Consider the following 18,721-nt stretch of genomic DNA (forward strand, 5'->3'; position numbering starts at 1 on the left):
ATTGCATCAGAATGGTCATGTAGTGGCTTATGAAAGTGGAAGACTACGGGATGCTGAAAGACATTTTGGAATCTACGAGAAAGAATTGCTATCTCTTATGCATCACCCGAGATTGGAGGCAAAAGATTCTGGAGGAATGCCATGTACCTCCATATGTTGGGCATAGAGGAATCGTAGCTCCCACTTAGGCCCTAGAGAGGTATTTTTATTGGTCAGCTATGCTAACCCCCCCTCAAGGGAATGCCTCAGGCTATGTCAAGGATACATCTAGTCTCATAGTTTCTCATGCCATCTCATGGTGGTCAAGGATAAATCTATGGCTAGGTTCTCATGCTAGCAAGGGTTCCCATGGGTGTAAGGTAAACAAAAGGGATACAAAAAGACCTTCCAATGGTTATCTCCCCTGCATGTACATGCACACAATGTCTGCAGGAGGTACCATGGAGCAAAACATACACATGGCCTACATCATAAGGTGACCAAAGGTGTTTACAAAACACACAAAAACACAATAGTTTATTTCATTCATTTTGGAGGACTATCCAGGCTGAGTACTTTGACATAAAAATAGAGATCTGGAGCATACATAGAGATGATTTAAAATGCATAATCTTCAAAGGATGCCTCATCTTGTGGAGGCTCATCAACTGAAAGTAGATTTGCATTTTGTGTCTTTGCTTTGGCTCCGCAAAACTTCTCATGATGGTTGTTCTTGCCACAGTGTTTGCATGGATTAATTTTGAAGCAGTTTTTTGAAAGGTGATTTGTCTTTCCACAGTGATTGCAAGGGGTAAACTTGCCCTTCTGGACTTTTACAGCATAAACAGTGTCATTGCCTTTCCTGAGCTCCATATGCCTTTCTTCTTCTTGGAGAGCAGAGATAACACCTTCAAGATTAGGATTAGGAAGATTTTTCAAAGTGGTAACTATGTGATCATAATCTTCAGGCATACTCTTAAGTAACACTGCCATAGCATCATCTGGAGTAATAGGAGAGTTGATAGAAGCTAATTGAGTCATAAGACTCCGCATATAGTTGACATGAGCTGCCAAAGTAGTACCACTAACCATCTTCAATTCAAAGAAAGAGATTTTAAGTGATAATTTAGAGATGTGAGAGCTAGCACCAAAAATCATGTCAAGCTTCTGCCAAGCTTCTGAAGGAGACTCTAAGTCAGAGATGTGGTGAATATAATCATCTCCTAAAGCAAGAGCAATGATACCATATGCTTTCTCCTCTCTAGCGGGATCCCTTGCCGGGCGTGTCGGAGTTGAGGATTCTCCAGCATTGGAGGCTGTAGAAGAAGCGGTTGGAGTCGGTTTGACAAGTCCCCAGAGGTTCTCCCTCATCAATGCAAATTTCACCTTCATCTGCCATGTGTGGAAGCCCTTTCCATTGAACTTCTCTAGATTTAATAGGGTAGTCATGAGAGGGTCTAACCCAGATATTGGGCAGTGTCTTTCTCTCTTACAAGGCAAAAAATAACTGAAAGGCTTCCAAAATATAAGCACTTGATGTAGCAAAGACTAGTGACCAATATTCAATCAATGTTGCTTCTTCTTACATGCTTCATAGAAGTGGCTAAAAGGAATACTTTCCAATCAAAACCAGGTCTAGCAATTCAAAACAAAACTGAAGCCACACTTGTACTGATGTTATTGAAAGTTTCAAAAAACCAGAAATGCTAGAATAGCATCTTATGTAGCATCTTCTTCAAAAACTTGTCAAAACTGTCAAAACCAAAAGGCTGAACTTGGAGGGCTTGTAGCTTACTCTTCAGAGCAAAGGAAAAGGGGGTTTTTAAGGCAAAAGAGAGCTGATTATTGCATTCATTTTGGAGGACTATCCAGGCTGAGTACACAAACTCAGAATACTTGCATTATGGAATGAAGAAGAGTGAGGTCCTTAAGTAGGCACCTCATACATGCTCACTGACATCACTGATGACTTTAGAGCTCCACAATCATCTCCTCAATCTGCTCCTAGATTCTCTCAATCATCCTATGTGGCTCTCCACCACCCAACTGTGCTTGTGGGCACCTAACTGTGCCTCTAGCACTCACACATAGAAACATAAGGTGTGCCTGAGGCATACACCTTGAGACATCCAATCAGTTCAACATGAGGTGGACATTGCCACTCCTACTTCTCTCGAAGACACCATCAACATCACCTTGAAGGTGGAGAAGAAACAGTATTTCTCCAACAAGTGGAACAGCAGCAACAACAAGCGAAAGTCCTAGGGAACCTCTTCCAAGGAATAAAAGGATAAGGAGATAGCAAAGGATGCACCAAAAGAGAAAAAGTCAGCCAACCAGCCTCCTTCGAAGAAAGTAGCCCGCACTTGCAGCTCATTGTCTCCACAATAGAAGCAAAGGTATTACTTCGAAGGACGGTGTTTCAAGTGTGGCAAGCGAGGCCACAACTTCTATGAATGCCCTCAAGCTACCAAAAATAGCAACAACAAAGAAGTAGCCCCCAAAAAGCCAGCTTTGGTGGTTAACAAGGTGGAAGCACCTCTAGAAAAGGGAGCTGTAAACAACACCCATAGTTTGTTGAAAACATGGGGTCAGGTAAAGGATCAATTCGCTTTGTTTTTGTTCGATAGTGGAGCTACTCACAACTTTATTTCTCATGAGATGGCACAGAACTTGGGGATAGCCCCAGAGGATAAAGGAGAAGCCTTGGAGGCAACTGTAGCCTTCAAGAACCAAGAAGAGAAGGTGTACTCCATCATCGGCAATCGGCACATGTAGCCCTACATTGCCCCATATATGCACATATCAGGGATGATTACCAGCAGATACTGGTAGACACCACACAACTCTCATCAGTTCTCTCCACTGCCTCTCCGGCAGCGTTGGGGTCTTTTGTCACTCGTCTTTTTTTGTACCGTCAAGAACTTGAAAACTCTTGACCCCTCCACATCGGAGGAGATTTTTTTTGTACTGAGGATTAGGTCCCATGGGTCATTTTGGCCCCCCGAGGACGATAATAAATTCTACTTCTTCTATTTCTCTCTCTTTCCCGGTTATTGCTATGGTACGGGCAGGTTATGCTGAAGTACATGCAGGATAATGCACCATTGAGACTGGGATTGCGCAAGCTCGTGTATGAGCTTACTTGGATGCCTCCAGATTGACCAAGAGAAACTGGTTGCTTCCTCTTAATCTTGCTCTTTGGTTGTGAGCTGTTTTGGGGAGACCCAGCTGGCAAGGTGGTCCATCGTGGATGCTTACAGTTCAAGTTATTGTTTCTGAGGTTGTGGCAGACCAGTTTCGCTCTCACCCACTGCTTGGGTATTTCAGTGAATCCGTGCACACCTGTGGCAGTAAGGGGAGTTGTGTGACCCCACATCGGCTGCTAGCAACAACTCCAAGACTTATGCAGGTGTGCGAGCAGAGATGGATGCCTATTGCCACCGGGTGTGAGAGTTGAGCCCAACAAGGTTATTGCTTGGAATATTGATGCCTAGTGAGAGTGGAAAATGCGTTGAATGCAAGTGAGATTGAATTCACTGTTTATCTTATTTGCTGGTCTCTCCAACGAATAAAGAAATACCAAAAGGGGCGACAAGGGTTTGGTGCCAATCTATGTCCTTATTCTAGAGCAAGAGCACTCTAGCTCCCAATTTTTGTTTGAGTGGCTGGTTAGTTTTCTAATACCACCCTCTTGTTGGCCTTGAGGCCAGTTTCATGGTTCCGTTGCTGGGACATCACCATCTTCCTTAAGAAGTTGAGCCCGTGATTGTCTCTTGTGAATTATTGCCTACAGTAAATTGGATTATAGCAAAGAGAAATTCAGCAAATGTGTCTTTTACAGGTGATGATTGGGATATGGAGGGGAAGTGCTCCCAGGATTAGCAAGAAGAGCAATCTATGCATGAGGGAGCCTCCTAGGATGACCAAAATGTGGAGGCACAGCAAGCTGTAAATCTTTTTGGCACGAGTGTCTCTTAGTCAAAAGGGTCAAAACAGGATGAGGATGCAGAGGATGCCGATGCTATGGTTAAGGCACAGTTAATGAGTGCTGTGGGAACACTCACGCAGCTCACGTAGGACACCCCGGTTCTTTGAGTTTATGAGGTCTAAGGAGAGAAAAATTAAAAGGGCATCCTCCTGCAGGAGAGCCTATTGGAGTCCAAAAACCGTCACTTGGTGTGATGCCATTGAATGGACAGCCCTCAGTAATGCCGAATGCACAAGGTACTCCATTGCAGCAATCATGGCCAATGGAATAATTTCCAGAATAGAAATCAGGGGCAGCAGGCTTTCCCCCAACCCTCTTTGCATGCAGGATATTTTGGTGGTGGTTTGGTGTTTCAGGCTATGGCTGGCAAGCTGTAGATGTTCCTGGAATGCTTGGCAACTACCCAGTGAGATCTCAGCCTGGTATGCAAGGAATGCAAAGGAATGTGTTTGGGGGTATGCAGCCCGGAAGGCCTAACATTATGTATGGCAATATTGGCATGCACCCAGGAATGCAAAGTGGAATATCAGGGAATTTCGGAGGTTCCACAGGTATGTTTGCTATGCGTGGGGCTTGTTTGGCAAACCCTCGAATGGATAGTGGCAGTGCCGGACAGGTTGGAGGGAATGCTATGCATCCTCCATCTGTTTACCAGGAAGGTGGGCAGTAGTGAAGTTTGAGGCCTTCAATGAGGCTCAAGATAGGCTGAAGGCTCTAACTTTTGTGCAACAGTTTGATTCAGCCTTCTTAGGAGCAAACTTCACTGAGTCCACAGTCCTCTAAAATGTGAAAGGCAGCGACCTTCCTAAAAGGAAATGCTTTACAATGGTGGACCGATTCGCTACTACAGAACAAAGCATGGACCAGTTGGGTTCAGTTCAAACAGGTCTTTTCAGCTACTTGGCTGACCACTACGTTTGTGGTGGATGTTATGACAGCGTGGCACAAGTTGGATGCATCCAAATGTCATAACATAGAAGAGTACAATAGAAAGTTTTCGAAAGCAAATTGAAAAATATTGCTTTGGGCTGCCCAAGGAAATCAGAGACTACTGCACAAAGACAAGGGTAACCAACAGTATCAGCTAATTGAAAATGCTACCACAGCTGATGCATTGTTGTTTGGAAAGACTAGTGGGTACAAAAGCAGTAAGTCTGATAGCTTTAAGAAAGCAAGGAAGCGAGGGAATGCTTCCAAGGCTTCATTCAACAAAGGGAAGAAGCGTGAAAGGCCAGGCTCCTATTGGCTGTCACGTGAGGAAAGGAAAGCTTTGATAGAAGCCAAGAAATGCTTTCACTGCAAGGAAGAGGGACATGTGGCATGGGATTGCCCAAAACGCAAGCGTAAAGGAAAAATGGATGATAGGGATGAGCAGAAAAGGCAAGAAGCCTAAACTATTTGTAGGATTAATGCTTGATGTTATCAGTGAGCAGCCCCATGGGGATGCTATGGAGCTTTGCAAGGCATGGGGCAAAGCGAGAGATCAAATGTCATTGATCTTCCTTGACCTAGGGACGCATGCAAACTTTCTCTCTCCGGAATTAACATGCAAGCTTGGAATCCGTGCAAAGGAGATGGGGCCTGTGATTGAGGCAGGCTTGGCTTGTCATAGATTTAGCACTCTGGTCACCCCTATCATTTGAAAGCTCTGCTTGCACATTCAGAGTTTTGTGGACAATGAGGAATTTTATATAATGCCTCTCGAGGACTGTGATGTTTTGGTGGGTATGCCTTGGTGTCACAGAGTTCATGCTTTGGTGTATACATATAATCGGCAGATCTCTTTGGAGCTAGAGGGAAGAAACATGTATTGGATGTCAAACTTAAGGGAGAGTCAGTTGTTGTTGTATCTGCTTCAGCTATATGCTCATTAATGAAACATCATTTTTCTACTAAGTCTGAAGATCCACAATCTGTAATCTCTAAGCTAGATAAAGAGTGGACAGATTTTCTTAATCAGTTTTGAGAGTGTTTTTTTGACTCATTGCCAGGGGAACTTCCACTTGAGAGGCTTGAGGATCGTGGGATTGATATAGTGCTAGGCACTAGTCCACGAAACAGTAGGGGGAGTGCAGCTCAGCAAGAAGAAATTATGAGCCAGGTGAGGGATCTTTTAGAGAAGGGGCTGATTTAGCTTAGTTCATCCCCTTACTATTCACGAGTTCTATCCGAGAGCAAAAATCTTTTGTGGGCACTTTATTTGATGACATGATAGTGTACTCAAAAGATGAGGCAGAGCACAAGAAACATTTGGCAATAGTATTTGCAGAACTCAGCAAACACATGCTGAGCATAAATGCAAAGAAGAGTGAGTTCTTTATGCCTGAGATTCACTTTCTAGGGCACATTGTCTCTAAGGATGGAGTGTGCATGGATTTCGCTAAGATTGAAGCAATTCACAATTGGCCACAGTTGAGAAATTTGCACGATTATGAAGCTTTTTGGGCTTATGCTCGTACTACAGGCGGTTCATACGCCATTTTGCTGAAATTGCTTCGCCCCTCTATGCAATGCAGAAGAAGGGATCATCTCTTATATGGGCTGAGAATCAAATTGCAGCATTTGAGCTGCTAAAGGAAAAGCTTACTTTGGATCTATTACTAATCCTACCAGATCTCCCAAAGCTTTTGCTGTCCAGGCAGATGCATGTGGAAAGAATTGCCTTGGAGCGGTCATTATGCAGGATGGACTGGTAGTGGCCTATGAGAGTAGGATTTTGCAGGATGATGAAAGACATATGAGCATTTATGAGAAGGAATTGCTAGCTGTAATTCATGCCCTTCCTACATGGAAGCATTATTTACTTGGGGCTGATTTCATAGTGCAGATATATCATCAGTCTTTGAGATATTTCCTCACTCAGACGAAGTTATTTGAGAAGCATATGCATCGGGCCAATTTCTTATCCATATTTCACTTTCAGATAGTGCATGTGGAGGGTAAAAAGAATGTAATGGCCGATGCATTGTGAAGGGAACCCCAAGTTTCTGCAGTAACCATCACTTACCACAATGAGTTGAATGCAATGAAGGGCCAGTATGCTCAGGATGAGGATTTCTCAAGGATTTATGACTAGTTCTCTAATAATCAATGGCATGACCATTATACTCTCAGGGATGGATTTCTTATGATGCATGGTTGCCTTTGTGTCACAAAGCAATTGAGGTCAAAGGTTATGATAGAAAGCCATGCTCCACTGTATGCAGGGCATAGAGGCATTGATGCCACGGTAAAGGTAGTGGAATACTTTTTCTACTGGCCAGCTTTGAGATGGGATAGTTTTTCTACTAGCCAGCTTTGAGATGGGATGTGAATGCCTTTATTTTCCTTTGTATCGTTCCTCTTCTCTTTTCCTCTTTTGGTCCTTCTAGGATCAAAAGGCTCTTACAATGGCCTTGGGGCCTTGGCTAACCCTAACTAATCGCCAGTTTGGGGATATATTGGCTTAGCGGTGCACGCTATGATGAAATCGCCTTGTGGAAACCAACAAGGCAATCTCATGGGACGTCATCTGGCACCTGTGACGTACCCTTGTAGTAGTAAGGGACGAGTAACGACTGTGCAAGCAAGCCCTCCCTTTGAATACTAGTCTCGCTAGAGTTAGGGGATACGATAAGGGAGAAACTGCATTGGGATGGGTAGGGAGAGTGCAAGCAAGTTTCCCAATGTTGGATCGCCGGACTTGAGGACCTCATCGAACAAGATTGGAAATGCTAGTGATGGTCTTGTCGATGATTTAGATGGGTCTAGCTGAGTAAATGAAAACAAAAAAATTAGAATAAACATATATAGAGAAAGGTTTAACTTTTTAGCTAGGTCAAACATGAATAATCTTCATGATTTTGGAAAGGTAACATTAAATGGTCTAACTTTAAGGCTTTATTAGTTAGTACTCATACAAATAATAACATAATAATTCTTAATAAGCAAAGATGTCTTAGAAACAAGCATCTTAAGACTTATGTTCCTATTAGTCCTATTTATACGACACAAGTAATTTATGTTTTCTTTAACATACATAGTAGTAATATGCTGTATGTAGGACAAACCTATCGGGCGGCTTTTATTCGTATTCAAGAACATGTTAGGGAAGCAAGAAAATGAATTCCTTGGTTGAGAATTCAAAACCCTTATATGCGTCAATGGCGAAATCTAGTTTCGAATCTGTTCGTTGCTTCTATTGAGCATATAGAGGGACATTTTAATAATGCCATTTTACAAGGTTGCTCGACCTCGTTGAATTGTTTTGGATGAGAACTTTACATACTTTCTTCCCAAGAGGTTTTAATTTGGAAGGAAAATCAACTTGTTGTAAGAATAAAAGAACCTCTAAAAAGAACCCTATGATGTGGAGAACTCATATCAAGCCCTTTAACATTCCTCTTTACCAACATAGTCATAAACCTACCCTTGTATGGAAGCCAGAAGTTATGTTGCAGGATTGTCCTAGCTCTCCTGCAATCTCACATGTTGATCGTGATTTACTTCCCTCTTCCTGCAAGACTTTACAACCTCGTCAATTACCTTATGCTTACTAGGTCCTTCAAGAACTTGGATTCTAGCAATAGCATCTGCCAATTGTGTATTCAGCTCTCTCACTTGATCTTGTAGAAACAAAATATGTTCATGGTATCCAATAATGGGGTGGCCAAAAAGGCCACCTCTCTCATATATGTGTGCGTAAGGAGAGGGTGTTCGCGCTGCAACCGTGGCATATCTCAAACTGCTGGAAGGGGCTGCTCGAGTTGAGAGAGTTTTCGAAGAAGAGGAGGAAGAGCGGCTGGGCCCCCTTTGCTGGCCATTTCTCCTGTTGCCCCCTGGCTGAACTAACCCCCTAGTTGAGCTGGGGGTTCAGCCCAACTAGGGGTTCACCCCTTAGATGAGAACCCTTCAAACTACTGTTGACAAGACCTATGGCTACGGGAGGGTTACGGAGGGCTACGGAGAGAGCTGGTGGAGGGTTATAGAACTTTGACATAATATTTTTCAAAAAAAATTATTGAAAAAAGACCCAGAGACATTAGGCTATCTAGGTAAAGAAGCCTTGTTTTTTAGTCTCAAGAAGCAAAAACTCTTGGAATTGAGGAAGTTACAGGGAACTGAAAGAGCTTCCCCATCGAACATTTAGTTAGTCTGCACAGTTAAGGATTTGGTTCAAACTGAAATTCAGACAGTCAAGCATGAGGTCATTGTGGAGGTTAGAGCAAAGGTAAACAAAGCTGATATTCAAGAAGAGATTACGGAATAGAAGCCAGATGGAATAATGCATTAAAAATCAGAATTGGGGGAATCCATGGTACAATGAGGAGGATTCGTTTAGTGAGACCGTAGCACATGTTACAGCAGCCATGCCTAACATTGAATGGACAACAAATGAAGACGACAAGCCCCACTCTGGGGATGACGGTGAAGCTAGAGCAGTCCATATTAGTCATTGTAAAGGTCGTCATGTTGTTACATTTAACACACAAGATTTAAGACTCAAGATCCGACGACAGTCATACAAGCTGGAAGGAACCAAGCTATGGATAGTTGAGGAACTTACAAGAGCTCAACTGAAGGATAAAGCAACATAATTAGCCAAGGTTAAGGTTGCCAAGAAGGATGGAAAGTGGGCAGTGTACCGCGGAGAAATAGTACTCATTAAGGAGTTTAAATCAAATCCAAAAGACTGTCAGTCTTAAAATGATGTATGGCTGATTATACATGTTTTTTCCAGGATATAATCTAGGTACTCTAAATAACCGGAGTTGCTTTATGCACTCCTTGGGAGCTGCACTATGCCCTCCCTAAGCTGTTGTATTAGATGAATTTTCTGTTGTCCCATAGACCTTTTGGTCTCCCGTGGACGTCTTTCTAAGGGGAAGCTAGATGGAAAAACATCTTTAAATTCAAGCATTAAATCATTACAAGCGCTTTATGCTTTTCAACAACATCAAGTAAAAGTTTACTTTTTCAGATGCAGAAGAAATAAAATCATTAGTAAAATATAGGTTCACGATATATACCTTGCATTCTTGCTGGTGTATAAGTCGCCCGAATTCCATCTAATTAATACGAATCAGGTACATCATGTTCTCCTTGGATCTGAAAGGTTCTATTATGCTTTTCAAAGATGGAGTTATTGAAATAACTGTTGGAGCTATCATAGCCAAAGAGTATGTTGATGTGATGTGTTGGTGTGTAATACTAGGAAATCTAATACTAGTGGTTGTGTGAGTGCCACGTGTCACCATGGGACTTATCCCATATGCTCTTGGTGCTAGTATGTGTGTGTGTAGCCTAAAGGCTTGTACTTCACTTGTCTCATTTGATGATGATGAATGAATGAAAGCCTTCATGGATTCTACATTTGTCTACCATTTCTTCACTCCCTAGCTCTTTCTCTCTCTCTCATGCACCATAATTCTAACATGGTATTAGAGCTGGTCACCTTGCCATCGCTGCCCTGTCATGTCATCTCTACCCTAACCCTAACCCTAATTCTGCTCAAGTTCTTCTCCTTGCAGCCACCTCAGCTCTACCTCACTGTGCCCTCGCATTTCAGCCTCCTCCTACCTGATTAGGGTTTTTGTACAGCCACCTCAGTTTTGCTTCACCTTGCCTTCTGCCTAACCTATCCACAGCTTTGCCTTCATAGCCGCCATCATCTGGGATCTCTTGGAGCTGTGCCTAGCCTCTTGAATAGTTGGTCGGTGCTCCTTGCTTGCTGGTTGGTACCTTGCAGCCACCAGCACCTACACAGGTGGATATTCAAAGCTGTCTTGGAGCTTTTCAACATGGATTTTAGGGCTTCCAGGCGCTGCAGCAGATCTGTTAATCTACGTGCATTAGTTGCAGACTTTCGAGCCACTTGGGGCCTTTTCGACTTGTTTTGGAGCTGCTGCTTGCATTTTCGAGTTGTTCTAGGGTTGTTGCTACAGAACCGCCTTCAACAGAGCTGTCTTCGGGGCTGCTTCTAGTTTATTCTTGGACTAGTGACCTGCTGGTGCATTTTGGTACACCTATACCTCTACTACAGCATCTAGGTATAGCTTGGAGCTGGTTTGCTGAAGCGCTTCACACATTTCGAGATATATTATTGCATTTGGAGCCCATCCAGCTACCTTCTTGACGATTTCGGACCTGCTACAGCACCTAGAGCTGTCCTCATGCCCACAAGTTCTCTTTCCTTGGCTCATTTCTTCGTTTAGGGGCATCTACTTGCGGCTCTTTGATTCAGGTTCACTTAGTTCTCTATTTCGAGGAGTATTCTTGCTGCTTTTCCATTAGGGTTTGCATTTGGAACCTTTGAGGTCATCCAGCAGCAGCTGGACATGTTTATTCACGCCTTTCTCAAGCTACTGCTTCATTTCAGAGCCCTAGACAAGCTCCTTTATTGGCTGGTTATCTAGTTCAGCTTGCTGCCTTTGTTACCTCAATTTGACACTATGGAGCCTCGTCCTCGTGGTGAAGACTCTTCAGCACTAGCTAGGGATGAGCATCATGACAAAGCACTGGCGCTTATTGGTATGAGGTTGGTCAACAAATTGCTTCATCAACTTGACCTCACTACTTCAGCCACGAGTGATGGTTTGCCCTTGAAGCTGACTGAGAAGTCACTATCGCACAGGAGGTGTTGGATAGTTGGACTTGCTCTTTGCACTATTGCGGTGGAGGGGGGATTGGTCTACTCCTTGCGTGTTGGGTCTCACACTCTTTGCTCTGAAGGGGGGTGTTGGAGATATCATAGCCAAAGAGTGTGTTGATGTAGTACTAGTGATTGTGTGAGTGCCACATGTCACCATGGGACTTATCCCATATGCACTTGGTGCTAGTATGTGTGTGTGTAGCCTATAAAGGCTTGTACTTCACTTGACTCATTTGATGATGATGAATGAATGAAAGCCTTCATGGATTCTACATTTGTCTACCATTTCTTCACTCCCTAGCTCTTTCTCTCTCTCTCACACACTATGTTTCTAACAATAACTCCTCTATAAGCTATGCCTGAGACTATAAAGCCATTCTTGACCCACAACATATGTGCCATTCTTGACCCACAACAACATATGTTCTGTCAAGATGCATAATTTGGAACTCCAAAGCATCTTGATAGCCTTGAATGTCTACCCCTACACCATGTATCATGATGTCCCATTATCACTGCCCTTTGCAAGAGAGACAAGTGACTCTTAAGCAACTTTACTTTCTTAACTAGCGAGTAGTTGAAGAAATTCTGTGTGGCACAATCAGCGACCATAATTATTACTTTTTGCCTCTTAATATTTCCATGCATCCTCATTAAATCATGTGGACTAAAAGTGGGCTGCCACATTGTCGATGATAGACAAAACATATTTGTGGAGGTTTACTTGGGCTTGAGTTCCCACCTTTTGGGTTCTAGGGTTGTTTCAAGCAGCATGATTTTCGCCTAAACATTTAAAGCAAATATTTTCTGGCATAATCCTCTCTTGAGTCTCTTCATGTATTAAGGGTTTGCAGGGAATTCCATAATCCCCATAGTCTACTTTCTCCAAATCCATAGACTCCTCCTCTGTATCTTCTTCAACAACCACCTTTTCTTTCCTCGCCCTTTTCTCACTTTCGGTGATTACCCTTTCTCTCTCTGGACTTGTCTTCATGAAATGAGTTTTTTCCAGAAATAAAGGATTTATAAAGGAAAAGATAATGCGATGTTAATGTTCCTGTTATTTGGTCGAGGTCTTGGAGTTTGTCTTTGGAATGTACTTGTGTTGGGGTAAAGGCACTGGCCACCCTTGTAACAGTATTAATCTAGTACTACTAAGTACACTAAGTACACATTGTACTTAGGTACTTAGTGGCCCTAGTCTTATCCACAGATATATATACTAGTGTGTGTACTTGGGGAGGTACCACTCATTCCTTTATCCCCACCCACTGGTGTGTGACTACTGTGAGTGTGTCTCCTTCACTCCCTACTCCAAATCCCTCTCCCTCTCAATCTCTTAACTTGATACTTGCAGTGTATGCCTTGTTGGATGCAACTCAATGGATTTGCAGTCAGACGCCTTGTGAGCAGTAGCAGTTGATGCCATTTACTGTGTTAATGCACGGAATGTGCTGTCAATTCAAGGGGCTTTTGATGCTATTATGCTTGGGACAAATGCTTTAGCTTGTTGCTAAAAGTACAATCACTTTTGGTACAAATTTGGTCGATTTTGACCAAGTTTGACTTTAGTCAAATTTGGGGCTTTTGTAGCCTGACCGGCAATCTGTCAAGTGGAAGCACTCTACATGCATCAAACTATCTCGTGGAGCACTACTATGCTTTGAAAGTGCAAATTTGACTTAGAGTGTTTTTTTTTTTTTTTTTGGTCAAAGGTCAATCTTTTTAATTGGAGGTCAAATCTCTGATTTTCTTCATGCATTCAAAGGGCTTTTGAGCAATCTCACTTCCAAACTGTGAATTCAGTTGGGGGGGAAGTTTCTGGAGCATATGGAGGTCTAAAATCAGAGATCTTCATCCACAATCAGAGATTCACTGTTTTTTTGACAGTCCGGGACTGTCACACAGCAAGTTTGACCAGATTTGACTGTCAAAAAAAAAAAAAAGAGTCAAAAAGTACTGCTATCTTTTAAGAAAACAGTTCTGGGATTTTTCTGGAGCACTTTGAAGCAGCTGTACCGCACTTTCGCCAGCAGACCAGACAACAACAGCTTGCTGTACTGTTTCTGCAGCAAGTGGGAGAAAGACTTTCAGTTGGTTTTATGCCACTGAAACAGTACCAAGTTTATTTTCTGATCGTACTTCCGCTGCGGGAGAATTTTCTTGGAGTGACTGGTGCTTAATTGAACACCTTCAGGGATTCTACTTTCTTTACCATGAGTTCCAGCAGCGACGTGTCGTCCTTGTTCCAGATAAAGAAGCTCGAAGGAGCTAAAAACTACGACATATGGAGGACACAGTGCTACAATGTGTTGATGCAGAAGGACCAGTACAAACCTATAAAGGAGAAGGGTGTTAAGCCCTCCAACATTACTGATGAGCAGTGGGAGAAGATGGACGGCTTGGCCAGGTCGACCATTATGCTTACAGTTGTTGATTCACTGGTTGTAGGCATCAGGGATGAACCTACTGCGTGGAAAATGTGGCAACGTCTTGAGGATACTTATGCCAAGAAAAGTGCCACGGGAAAAGCTTACTGGCTGAAAAAGCTTGTTGGTCTTCAAATGAAGGAGGGGACAGCTATGTCCACTCATATTATTGAGTTTAACAGCATATTCAGCCAGGTGATCAACCAGGGGTTGAAGCTCGATGATGAGCTGAAAGCTACACTCATCTTATGTTCTCTACCTGAGTCATGGGACACATTCAGGACTTCTACCAGCAACTCAAATGTCATTCTGTTATTTGCAGATGTGGAGAGTGCTCTTCTACAGGAAGAGATGAACAGAAAGAACAATGCTATTGGGAAGTCAAATGCTTTGAATGCACGTAGCAGGTCCAAAACACGTGGAAAAGACAAAGAAAGAGAGAGGAGCAAGTCCCGCTCTAAAAGTGATCTTGTCTGCAATTATTGTGGCAAGAAGGGACATATTGAGAAAAAGTGTTTTCAAAAGAAGAATGACCAGAGAGCCAAAGAAGGCAAGGCTCAAGGCAAGTCTAAGGGCAAAGAAAAAGAGGAGCTGAATGTTACTTATGTTAGTGACAGTGACAGTGGACGTGAGATATGTTTCACCTCTTCACTGGAGGCTCATACACTTCATGCTGGTGATGGATCAGATATGTTTTCCTGGATTATAGATTCAGGTGCTTCCTTTCATGTGACATCCTACAGAGATCTGTTTGTCAGATATGCAGGAGGGCAGAAGGGAGTTGTCTTTCTTGGTGATAACCATGCATGTTCTATCATTGGTATAGGTGATGTCAGGCTTGTTCTTGAAAATGGCCAGCAGTTAATGCTTAAAGGGGTCAGGCATGTTCCTGAGGTGAAGAAGAACTTGATTTCCACAGGGTTGTTGGATGACGATGGTTATCATACCACCTTTGGCAGTCAGAAATGGAAAATCAGCAAAGGGGCAATGGCTATTGCCAGGGGTCCTAAGGTTGATACTTTGTACTCACTTCATGCTGGACATTGTCCGCATTCTGATGTAAATGCCACCGAGCTGCCAAAGATTTCATTGTGGCATAGCCGGCTTGGCCATATGAGTATTAAGGGAATGGAGCAATTGGCTCATTTTGGTTACTTGCCGAGTCTAAAATATTCAGATTTACAGAAATGTGAATTTTGTCTCTACGGTCGTCAAGTACAAATACCTCATAAGAGAAGGTCAGATCAGAAATTACAGCTCTTGGAGCTAGTACATACAGATGTGTGTGAGATGCCTACACTCTCTTTAGGAGGTTCAAAGTACATACTGTCATTCATAGATGACGCCACCCGCAAAGTGTGGGTTTACACTCTCAGAAAGAAGAGTGATACTTTCAAGGCTTTCACTAAGTTTGTTGCACTGGTCGAAAATGAGACAGGCAAAAAGCTGAAAGCCTTACGATCTGACAATGGTGGAGAGTATTTGTCCAAAGAATTTCAAGAATTCTATGAGGCAAAGGGTATCCAAAGGGTGTTGTCTGCACCATATGATCCTCCACAGAATGGTACAGCTGAAAAAATGTTCAGGACCATTCAAGAGAAAGTCAGATCCATGTTGTCACATGCTGCACTGCCCCACACATTTTGGGCTGAAGCTGTAAAGACAGCTGTGCACCTTATTAATAGGTCACCAAACAAGAGACTATGTGGTGGTGTACCTGAACAGGCATGGACGGGCAAGCCTCCGTCTTACAAACACCTACGGGTCTTTGGTTGTGTCGCGTATGTGCATGTACGCAGGGAGGACAGAACTAAATTGGATCCAAAGTCTCTTAAATGCATATTCCTAGGTTACGGTGACAAAGGTGAGATGGGCTACAGGATTTGGGATCCCAAGAACAGAAAACTTATACGCAGCAATGATGTCGTGTTTGATGAAACCATCATGTTCAAGGAACCTGTTGTACAGCAGGAACCTTTAAAAGTAACTATTGATGATGACAGGCATCATGGGCAACACAGACAGGCTGTAAATCAGCCACAACAGCAGCATAATCAGCCATTAAATGATGCTGCAGCAGATCCTAATGGACAGCCAGTTATGGCAGAAAACATCCCAATGGATGAGGCACAGTTAGGTGATCTTCCTGACATGCAAATGCAGCCAGGAATCATGGAACAGCCACCTTATCTGGGTGATGAACAGGCTGGACAGCCAGCTCAAGATGATGGTCTTTGGGTTAGAAGGTCAACCAGACAGACGCGGCAGCCAGAAAGATTTGTTCCAGGCATTGATTATTTGATGCTCACTGATTGTGGAGAGCCTTCATGCTACAGAGAGGCTAGGCAGAGGGCAGACAAGGTTCAATGGGATCTTGCTATGAAGTCTGAAATGGACAGTCTTCACAAGAATGGCACTTGGGAATTGGTACCCTTGCCTACTGGTAAGAAGGTACTGCCATGCAAATGGGTTTATAGACTTAAAGTCACACCTGGTGAAAAGCCAAGGCATAAAGCCAGACTGGTTGCCAAAGGGTTCAAGCAGGAATATGGTGTTGACTTTGAGGAGATATTCTCTCCCGTTGTCAAGATGACAACACTCAGAACTGTATTAGCATTGGTTGCACATGCAGATATGGATTTGGTCCAAATGGATGTCAAAACAGCATTTCTTCATGGTGATTTACATGAAGAAATTTTTATGCAGCAGCCAGAGGGTTTTACAGTGAAGGGCAAAGAGAAGCTTGTATGCAGACTGAAGAAAAGTCTTTATGGTCTAAAACAGGCACCCAGGGAATGGTATCATAAGTTTGATACATTCATGCGAACCCAGGGTTACAGGAGAAGTGACATTGATCACTGCTTATATACCAAGAAAGCTTCAGATGGCAGTTTACTTATCCTCATTTTGTATGTGGATGACATGTTAATTGCTGGAAAATCTCATAAGGAGATGAATGCCTTGAAAAAGAGATTGCACCAGACCTTTGATATGAAGGATCTTGGTGATGCCAACCATATATTGGGTATGCGCATACTTCGGGATAGGGAAAAGCGGTTGCTATACTTGTCTCAGAAGGAATACATTGGCAAGGTCTTGCAGAGATTTCACATGGAGGGGGGGAAGAGTATTGGTACTCCATTACCTCCTTATGTGAAAATCAGTGCTTTGGACAGCCCTCAGACAGATGCTGAGAGAGCTGAGATGTCAAAGATTCCGTATGCATCAGCGTGTGGCAGTCTCATGTATGCTATGGTTGCAACCAGGCCCGATATTGCGTTTGCAGTGGGAGTGGTTAGCAGATACATGGCTAAACCTGGCAAGAAGCATTGGAATGCAGTGAAAGGTGTCATGAGATACCTGAAGGGTACACAGGACTTGTGTATATGTTTCGGCAGTCAAGATGCAAAAGTGCAGGGTTATACAGACTCTGATTATGCCGGTCACCCTGATACCCGGAAGTCTACTACCGGCTATGTTTTCACTTTCACTGGAGGTGCAGTGTCGTGGGTATCTAGAATGCAGCAATGCATTGCTTTGTCTACTACAGAAGCTGAATATATTGCAGCCACTGAGGCGTGCAAGGAAGCTATATGGCTATCTCGGCTAGTGGCAGATTTGGGCTACTCTAGTGATACTCCATTGTTGCATTGTGACAGTCAGAGTGCCATACAGTTGGCACGAAATCCTGTTTTTCATGCAAAGACGAAGCACATCGACGTGAAGTATCATTTTATCAGGGAGGTGCTTGAGAACAAGCAACTTCAGCTTGTGAAAGTTCACACTGATGACAATCCAGCAGATCTGTTGACAAAAGGATTGGCTGCTGAGCGGTTTGCACACTGCAGACGGCTTATGGGTATAGGATAAGCAGACCAACTGGTCCTGTACATGATGATGTATATTGCTGTTTTTCTTTTACTCTCTCTTATGGGCACACTGCCTTTAAGTGGGAGGTTGTTGGGGTAAAGGCACTGGCCACCCTTGTAACAGTATTAATCTAGTACTACTAAGTACACTAAGTACACATTGTACTTAGGTACTTAGTGGCCCTAGTCTTATCCACAGATATATATACTAGTGTGTGTACTTGGGGAGGTACCACTCATTCCATTCCCACCCACTGGTGTGTGACTACTGTGAGTATGTCTCCTTCACTCCCTACTCCAAATCCCTCTCCCTCTCAATCTCTCAACTTGCTCTCCAATTGACACACCATTTTGATTTTTCGATCCTGCTCTTCAAAGTCAATCCACCAAATCTGGATCTTTAATCTTCGCGACTTCGAATTCCCTGGAATAATCATTTTCTTTAAAGTCACAAAGGTTTGGTGTTTAAAAGGATTGGGGTATATATGTAAAGAAGAGAGGGTATTTTTTGGAGAGGATGAGGGTTTAGAAAATGATTGATGAGGCTAACCAAAGAGTATGGTGCCTAGATATCACACACTGGTAAATTCAAATCCAATTTCTTCCTTACTGTATACTAATGCAGACAGTAAATGAACAATGCTCAAGAGAGAGTAGAAACATCAATACATATTTGCCCAAGATGGACCAAATCATATACAAAAGATAGGCATAGTGTACCACCCTCTATTAGCAAGGTGATGAGTTGATGTGGACCCTTGTGGCTCCCAAAAATGGTCTCGTGGCACCTTCAAAACACTCAGCCTGTGTTGCTCTCCTAGAG

General features: G+C 43.1%; 1 protein-coding gene across 3 annotated transcripts in view; it reads left to right on the forward strand.

The window, feature by feature from the left end:
* Nucleotides 1-18,721, forward strand: part of LOC147888966 (Zinc finger C-x8-C-x5-C-x3-H type family protein) — a 108,477-nt gene that overhangs the window by 30,733 nt on the left and 59,023 nt on the right. The gene's annotated exons all lie outside the window — the stretch shown is intronic.

Source organism: Dipteris shenzhenensis, chromosome 21, assembly GCF_047967505.1.
Source record: "Dipteris shenzhenensis isolate YYH24624 ecotype China chromosome 21, Dip_SZ_1.0, whole genome shotgun sequence".
NCBI lineage: Eukaryota > Viridiplantae > Streptophyta > Polypodiopsida > Gleicheniales > Dipteridaceae > Dipteris > Dipteris shenzhenensis.